This window comes from Euphorbia lathyris, chromosome 10, assembly GCF_963576675.1.
Source record: "Euphorbia lathyris chromosome 10, ddEupLath1.1, whole genome shotgun sequence".
Taxonomy (NCBI): domain Eukaryota; kingdom Viridiplantae; phylum Streptophyta; class Magnoliopsida; order Malpighiales; family Euphorbiaceae; genus Euphorbia; species Euphorbia lathyris.
This window is the reverse complement of record NC_088919.1, coordinates 58,403,524-58,411,791: the sequence shown is the minus strand read 5'-3', so window position 1 is coordinate 58,411,791 and position 8,268 is coordinate 58,403,524. Positions and strand designations below refer to the sequence as shown.

The window sequence follows — 8,268 nt, the reverse complement described above, 5'->3', positions numbered from 1 at the left end:
GTGCAGCTCCTTGAGGACTTGTCGTCCTTCTTCTGGCAGGATGCATTTTAACCAAGGATGGCATAAAGATTTTCTATAGAGACCATCGTTGATTATGGAGAAATAAGCCGCTTTTCTGACGATCCGCCGTGCCTCTTCCTTATCCTCAGGTAGAGTTCCACTCAGCAGATATTGGCGAATGGCCGATCTCCAATCATCTTCAATTGTTGTGAGCAGGGATACTTCCTCCAAGGCGAAGGCTGGAGCTATTTTAACTTCGAAGGGACATTGCGGGTCCGTCCAGTTCTCCTGACTAGAGGCCATTTTGGCTAAATGATCCGCCTCAGTGTTGGATCCCCGGGGCACATAAATTAGTTCCCACTTAGTTTCTTTAGCCTCAAGGTGATCTAGCAATTTTTTGACTTCTGCTACGTATTTGGCCAAAACATCATCTTTTACCTCGTAATTCTTGATTACTTGATTGACCATTAGCTTGGAGTCACTATAGATCACAATCCGCTCGGGGGTGATTTCTTTGAGTAGGCGTAATCCCAATATCAGAGCTTCATATTCGGCGGCATTATTAGTTGCATGAAAATTCAATTTTGCTGCGTATCGTAACTTTATGTATTGGGGACCCTTGATCACAACGCCTATGCCAGCTCCATCCGCCGAGGAGGCACCATCGGTGTACATTGTCCACTCTTCCACTTGAGATTTGGGATGATCTATCCCCTCTTCGGTGAATTCATTCACGAAGTCTGCCAAGACCTGACTCTTCAAAGCTGACCTGCTTTCATATCTCACATCGAATTCACCAAGGCGAATTGCCCATTCCATCAACCTTCCAGAAGTGTCCGGCTTCTGCAACACCTTTCTCATTGGTATATTCGTTAGAACTACAACAGTATGAGCCTGAAAGTATGGCCTAAGGCGGATTGCTGTGGTGACAACAGCCAGCGCCATTTTATCAAGCTTAGAATATCGGGTTTCGGCATCTTTTAAAACCTTGCTCACATAATAAATCAGAAACTGCTGGCCATCCTCCTCTCGTATCATGACCGTGCACATAGCTTTATCCGTAACCGATACATACATGTAAAGGTCCTCACCTTTCACCGGCCGACTCATCATGGGCGGCTCCGTGAGAAACCGTTTGATCCCTCCAAAGGCCCTTTCACAATCCTCGTTCCATTCGAACGACTTTTGCTTCTTGATGACTTCGTAAAAGGGCTGACATCTGCGAGCTGAACAGGAGATAAACCTGCCCAAGGCTACGATCCGCCCATTAAGGCGCTGCACTTCCCTGATGTTCCGTGGTGCTTGCATTTCTAGGACAGCCTTAACCTTGTCAGGATTTGGGCTAACTCCCTTCTCGCTGATCATGAACCCTAAGAATTTTCCATATGTTGCACCAAAAGTACACTTCTCTGGGTTCAGCTTAATATTGTGGCGTCGGAGTACGTCCAGTACTTCCTTCACATCATCTGCATGCCTTTCTACGGTTGTGCTTTTAATGATCATGTCATCCACATAAACTGAGTAGTTATCACCCTTGCTTTCCGCGAATATCTTGTTCATCATCCGCTGATAGGTGGCTCCTGCGTTCTTAAGCCCAAAGGGCATGACTTTGAAGCAATAAGTGGCTTGGTGAGTCACGAACGAGGTTTTGATTCTATCTGAAGGCTCCATGGGAATTTGATGATAACTTGACTTCACGTCTGTAAAGGAGTACATAGCGTGCCCAGCAGTTCCGTCCACGAGTATGTTAATACATGGCAAAGGGTAATTATCTTTGGGACAAGCCTTGTTAAGATCTGTAAAGTCGATACACATGCGGTAGGATCCGCCTGCTTTTTTCACCAAAACGACGTTCGCCAACCATTGAGTATAAAGTACCTCCTCAATGGCGTCCGCCCATTGGAGCTTGGTGATCTCTTCTTCTATCACCTTCTGTCTTTCAAGCCCGTGGTTTCTTCGCTTCTGAGCTACGGGAATTACATCTTTGTCAATGTTAAGCTTGTGAGTGATCACATCTGGACTGATCCCGGGAAGGATCTCATCCTTCCATGCAAAGACATCCTCCGCTCCATGGAGTACCTTAATGATTGCGTCTTTAATTTCGCCCTTGAGCCCTTTAGCCATTCGCACCTGTTTTTCATCCGCCATGAGGTACATTTCTGTCTCGCCCAAGGCCATTGTGACGAGCTCCTCCTCATCCTCCTCCTTAGATTGGGGGCGAATCATTAGTGATGCCGAATACGTCTCCTGAGCCACCTTTTGGCTCCCTCTGATCATTACACCTCCCTTCTTGCCATCATTTTGGATGAACCGATCCAATTTGCCTCTCTCAATGAGACGCTCAATTTCCCGAGCTAACTCCAAACACGCATCGGTGTCATGGCCATTTTTCCTGTGATATTTACAATAATTTTTAGGATTTTTACCAGTATTGGTGTACTCCCCCCTTTTGGTTCGGGGTATGAAATGCTCCGTTTGTGTTGAATGCTCTCGATCCACATAAGCACTTCACTTTTAGAAGCATTGAGAGGCGTGAAAGAGGTGACAAATGCTGATTTGTTCTTAGAACCTTTTCGCCGACCTCTAGAGGAGGAATCCTGGTGCTTGTCCTTTTCTCTATCTCGATGGCGAGAATCGCCTTTGTCCCTTCTAGGTGGAGATAGAGATTCGCGGCGAATGTCATCCACCTCCATAAAGTCCTTGCAGCGCTCTATTAGTTCTGCCATGCTGGTAGGCTTCTTGCGAATTAGATCCTCCTGTAAACTTTTACAAGTGGTATTTTTTACCAGAGATTCCACTGCCATGGAGATATCTACATCCACAATTTGTATACACAATTTGTTGAAGGAATTTATATAATCTCGAAGGGATTCATTCGCCTTCTGCTTTAATTCAAAGAGCTTCCTGGATTTGACCACTAGAGGGATACAGCCAGCGAATTTAGCATAAAACTCTCTGCTTAGTTGGTCCCAACTATCAATCGAGCCAGGAGGCAGTGATTGGAACCAGCCATAAGCGGGACCTCCTAACGTGGTGACAAACATTTTGCATAGTACTGGCTCGGTTGCACGATTGAGGCGAAGCAATATTCGATATTTTCTGACATGTGCCTCCGGGTTGTCAGCACATGTGTATATAGCGAGATTAGGTATTTTAAAATGCCTATCCGTCTCCTCTGCTTCAATCCAAGCCGTGAAGGGCGAATCCCGATTGGCGAATGGGTTATGCCTGGCATTCTCCTCATTCATGCGGAGCACCGCTGCTCGAACTCTGTCGTCAAAATTCTCCGGATCCGCCCTTGGGCGACCCCTCCGTGGAGATCTGCTTGGAGGAGATGACGAACTGGATCCTGAAGACGGATCCGAGGGTGATCGCCCGCCACGTCCGCCTCCGCCTCCATGCCCGTCTCCACCTCCACTTCCATCTCCTCCGCCTGGGGGAGCCTGACCGTTATCTCCTCCAGCGCCTCCTGAAGGAATATGCCCATCATTCCTCTGGTGTGGTGGTGGTGGTGGCAGCCCACTTGGATGTGGCGTGTCTAATGGCCTTTTACTCTACCTACGTCCAGTAGATAGGGGTGACCTGCCTCTACGGGAGGATCTCGGATCTCGAGGCGAAGGTGATTCAGACTGCCTACTTTTTTCCTTTCTACGCTTCTTATGCTTTCGCCCCTCCGAGCCACCCAAGCAGAGATTTGACCGTGGTCTCCTTGGGATATCCGATCCGCCCAAATTGATCCCATGGCTAGTAGATCCGCCTGCTAGAGTTTGATTGTTCCTTTGACTTCCTTCTGCGCCAGCAGGGAATAACTCTCGATTGATCGGTCGTTCTCCCAACGCCGCCGTGGTAGTTACAATAGATTCTGTATTGTGGGCTTGGAGAAACGAAGAATTGTGGGCGTTTGGTCCCAAATTCATCTAGGGCCAAGAGGATATCGTAGATGAAGGCGCTAAACTCCAAACCGGAGGAATGGTCATAAACGACCGTAGGCGATCACCCGTTTCAGAGCCAAATCTTTCCCTTATAGCTTCCGCACACATGTTAATGAATGCGTCCAGGGGCATACTACTTTCAGCTTGTGTTGTGGGAATATTCGAATCAGTGCGGCCAGCACTCGTTATTGGCGGTGTTTCAACCCCTGAGGAGGGGTTATGATCTCCATTTGTCATATTTCTTATAACCGTGAATGAAAACCCTTTATTTGTTTAAGGATTCCACCTTCACCGCACCAATTGATGACAAGTAGAGAAATTCCGATCAACTTCCGTCCCTGTGGGGGCGTCGTTGGGTTCGACGGGGGGAAGCTCCGATGCCAAAGTCAGTAAGGATGAACAGAAAGGCAAACTGAAGTGACAAAGGGTAAAGGATATGTGTATGTGTACCTGGATAGCCTGAGACGTAGGCTATATATAGCTAGAAAGTCGTAACCTTCAGAAACTAGAAAGCCTCCATTAATGCTCCATTAATGGCGGTTACAAGTTATCCTCAAGCTGGCGGTTAGCTAATTGATAGCTCATTAATGGTCTTTATGGCCAGGTTGGCTCAGCCGTTATAATGGCGAATGAGTGTCCAAGGAGATTCCATAGGTTCGCCGGCGGATCTCTTTTAATGGGCCCTTGGAGATCCGGTGATCCGCCAGGCGGATCTCATCAATACGCGGCGTTTCCTTAGGTGAATATCCCCTTAAGTCCTCGGGATAATATCTCAATGTTATCAATATTATAAATATAAATTTGTTATTTTTAATTAATTAAATTTTTTTTATTTTGATTTTATACTACGTTGACAACTCATCAAAAATGTTTAATTCTCATCATTTCTCATTAATAGGGTAATAATTGTTTAATATATTATAAATATAAATTTGTTATTTTTAATTAATTAAATTTTTTTTATTTTGATTTTATACTACGTTGACAACTCATTAAAAAGGTTTCTAAAACACTTCTTCTCATTTCTCTCTGCTTCCGCTATTATATATAGTATAGTTTTAATTAATTAAATTTTTTTTTATTTTAATTTTATACTACGTTGACAACTCATTAAAAATGTTTCTAAAACACTTCTCTTCATTTGTCTCTGTTTCCGCTATTATACATAGTATAGATAGATATATAAAAAATGAAAAATAATTTATCAATCACTGGAAAATATTAAACTTTTATTTTAAGAATACAAAGCTATTAATTTAAATAAATATTAATTCTTAAATTACTTTTTAACTCTTGAAATTAATTCTCCAAATTAAACTGATCTTTTGTGAACAAAAGAAGCGTACTGTGAAATTTATTTGGTGGACTGTATTCTCTGGCGATTACTTCGCTAATTTATATCTCCAATGCAACTGCTGAAGAAAAAACATCGACTCCGGCGGCGTACGAGAGCAATCTCCGAGCTTGTACTCCAGGTTTCTCCGATCTTTTCTTGTTATTTTTTCTGCAAATTAAAATTTTCTTTGCTTTCCATAGAATGTGCTAAACTGTATTTCAATTGGAATGTCATCCATGCTTTGTTTCTTCTTTCTCTGAAAAAGACAAGGTTGATTTGGTTATGCTGCTCTATTCCAGATTGCGCATTCCATTTGTCCGTTTGTTCGGAAGATTAATTTTGGTGTTTGGGGATTTCTATTTATCTTTATACATGAATGATCAGAAAATGGGAATGCCCAATTATTTTTCATAGATAATTGATAATCTTCATCAATTGAAGGAAAATATAGCTTTTCGTAAAGTATGAACAAAATGAATGGAATGCTGAATGATTCTCATTAAAGAAGAATAAGGTACATGTACAATATTTATGCTAACACACTAACTGAACCAGAAATCTATTAGGGATATTGAGACTATGATTAGCAAATCATGCCTTGAACTTTGGATTGATGACTTGGTAATCAGCATTTCAACTGTTGATTGATCTGCTATGCTACTGCTATTAAGCTCGAGTTTGAGCTTGACAATGATGAGCTGTTGTCTGCGTTTGATGGGTTGAGCTACTGCCTTTTTTATTGTGCTGAATTTGAATTCATGAGCTTTGAAGTTTGAATACTAGAGTTCAATCACATTATTTGCTGTGCCTCTTATATAGACCGTGAAAGCATTATCAGAATGACTTATTTTATTTTATTTTCTTATGATCATCATTCTGATTCGGAAATGATCTTCTTCTTTGGTATTGCTCTAAAGGGCACAAGCTTCCTAACTGTAAATCCGAACTTTTCTTTCAAATCTGTGGCCTCTGCAGCAGAATTCCGATCAATCTCCCAATCGAAACAGTGAAGCAAAGATGCAACTGTGAGATGAAGTATGCGATGCGCCAATGGTATGCCAGCACAAATCCGTCTTCCAGATCCAAACGGAAGTAACTCAAAGTTTTGCCCTCTATAGTCAATATTAGAGTTCAGAAATCTCTCAGGCCTGAAGCACAAGGGATCCTCCCAAGTATCTGGATCTCTTCCTATTGCCCATGTGTTTACAAAGACCTGCGTATCTTTAGGTATCACGTATTTCATGAATTTTGTTTCTTCTAACGTGTTTCGTGGAATTAACAGTGGAATTACGGGATGTAATCTCATTGTTTCTTTGATTATTGCCTGCAAATATGGCAATTCATCCAAGTCACTCTCTCTTCAACTTTCCTTTTCGGTCCAACAACTCGATTAAGTTCTTCTTTAATTTTTCTCATTGATTCAGGGCTGCGGAACAGCTCCACCATCACCCATTCAGTAGTTCCACTCGTAGTTTCTGTTCCGGCTAAAAACATTTCCTGCATATATATATATATATATATAGTAACATGTGAGTCTAGAGCTTAGAATGTTTATGAATGATATATTAACTACTACAGAAAAGCTGATTTGTGATGGAAAACTCCATTTGATCCATGAATACTGAACAAAATCGGAAAAAAAAAAACGATTCTGACGGAAATTCTATTGCAAATACTAAAGCTTTTCTCTAGTAGTTTGTCTTGCTGCACAGTTCAAACATAAGAGATTGAATTAGAGACTCAGTAATCATTTACAAATAGTTTTAGTGAAGTTACCAGTATGATTATGAGCATATTGTGAATGGAGATCTTATCAGGTCCTTTTCCATTGCTTTCATACTCTAAGATTGTATCCAAAAAGTCTTCGGCATCTCTTTCTTGCGTTGATTTTCGATCTTCAATCCTTTCCTTCATAAACTTCTCCAATACATTCATAGTTCGTCCCAATTCGATTTCAATGTTTTTCCTGATCCTCTGCGGATCAAACACTTTTAAGTATGGAAAGAAGTCAGCAAGATTAGGCTTCTCACTCCATTTCATCACCATGTCCATGGCATCAAAGAACTCTGAACCTTCTTCAGAATGAGAATCCACAAGATCCTCGGAGAAAATAAGGTTTCCCATCAGGTTAAATGTCATAACAAAAACGTACCAAGACAACACTATTTCTCCCGATTCTCCTTTAGCACGAGCAGCTGCTGCATCTTCCTCGATGAATCGTATCATCTTGTCGATGCAGTTTCGCCGAACATAAACAGACTCGTTGATTTTCTTGGTGGTCATGAGGCCAAGTGTGACTAGACGGCGAAGAATGCGCCAATTGGAGCCATAGGGGCATAGAGAAAGAGATCCCTGATAGAAGTTATGAGCTGTGAAAGCATCAGGAATTTTCCTGTCTGAAAATAGAACATCATGATTCTTGAAAAGATGTTCAGCTTCTTTGGCAGATTGAATAACAAGTGTGTTAGTGAAACCAAGTCTCAACCAAATTACAGCACCATATTTGGATCTAAGTTTGTGTAAACTCTGGTGTGGTAATGTTCCTAGATCAAAGATGTTACCGAAGATTGGCCAAGCTCGTGGACCTGGTGGTCTCAGCTTTACGTTGAGTCGGCTTGATTTGATTAGAATCAGAATTATTACAAACAGAAGAGTGAATAAAGGAAGTAGCCACTCCATTTCCTTCGTTTTTTTTTACTCCATTTGAGCTGCTCTGTTCGCTATTGTTATAGTGGCCAATCTTATCTCTCATTGGCTGGATTTGGCAGAATGAAGCCAAGTAGTTATCCTTTTCTTATATTCTTTTTGGTTGGTTTAACACTCAGACAAAACATCATCTAGAAATGTGAGCAGAGATAGAAAAATATACAAGACATTATTGTTAGTGGTTGACCTTGGATATTTTATGATTCTAAATAGGAATCTATTATCTATCTATATATATTTTTTTTCCCTGAAAGAATCTATATATTATATCTATATACTATATCTAAAAGTTAA

At 41.6% G+C, this 8,268-nt stretch overlaps 1 pseudogene; it reads right to left on the bottom strand.

The window, feature by feature from the left end:
- Positions 1-6,128: 6,128 nt before the first annotated feature.
- On the bottom strand, positions 6,129-7,947 carry LOC136208672 (iridoid oxidase-like; annotated as a pseudogene).
- Between the last annotated feature and the right edge of the window lie 321 nt (positions 7,948-8,268).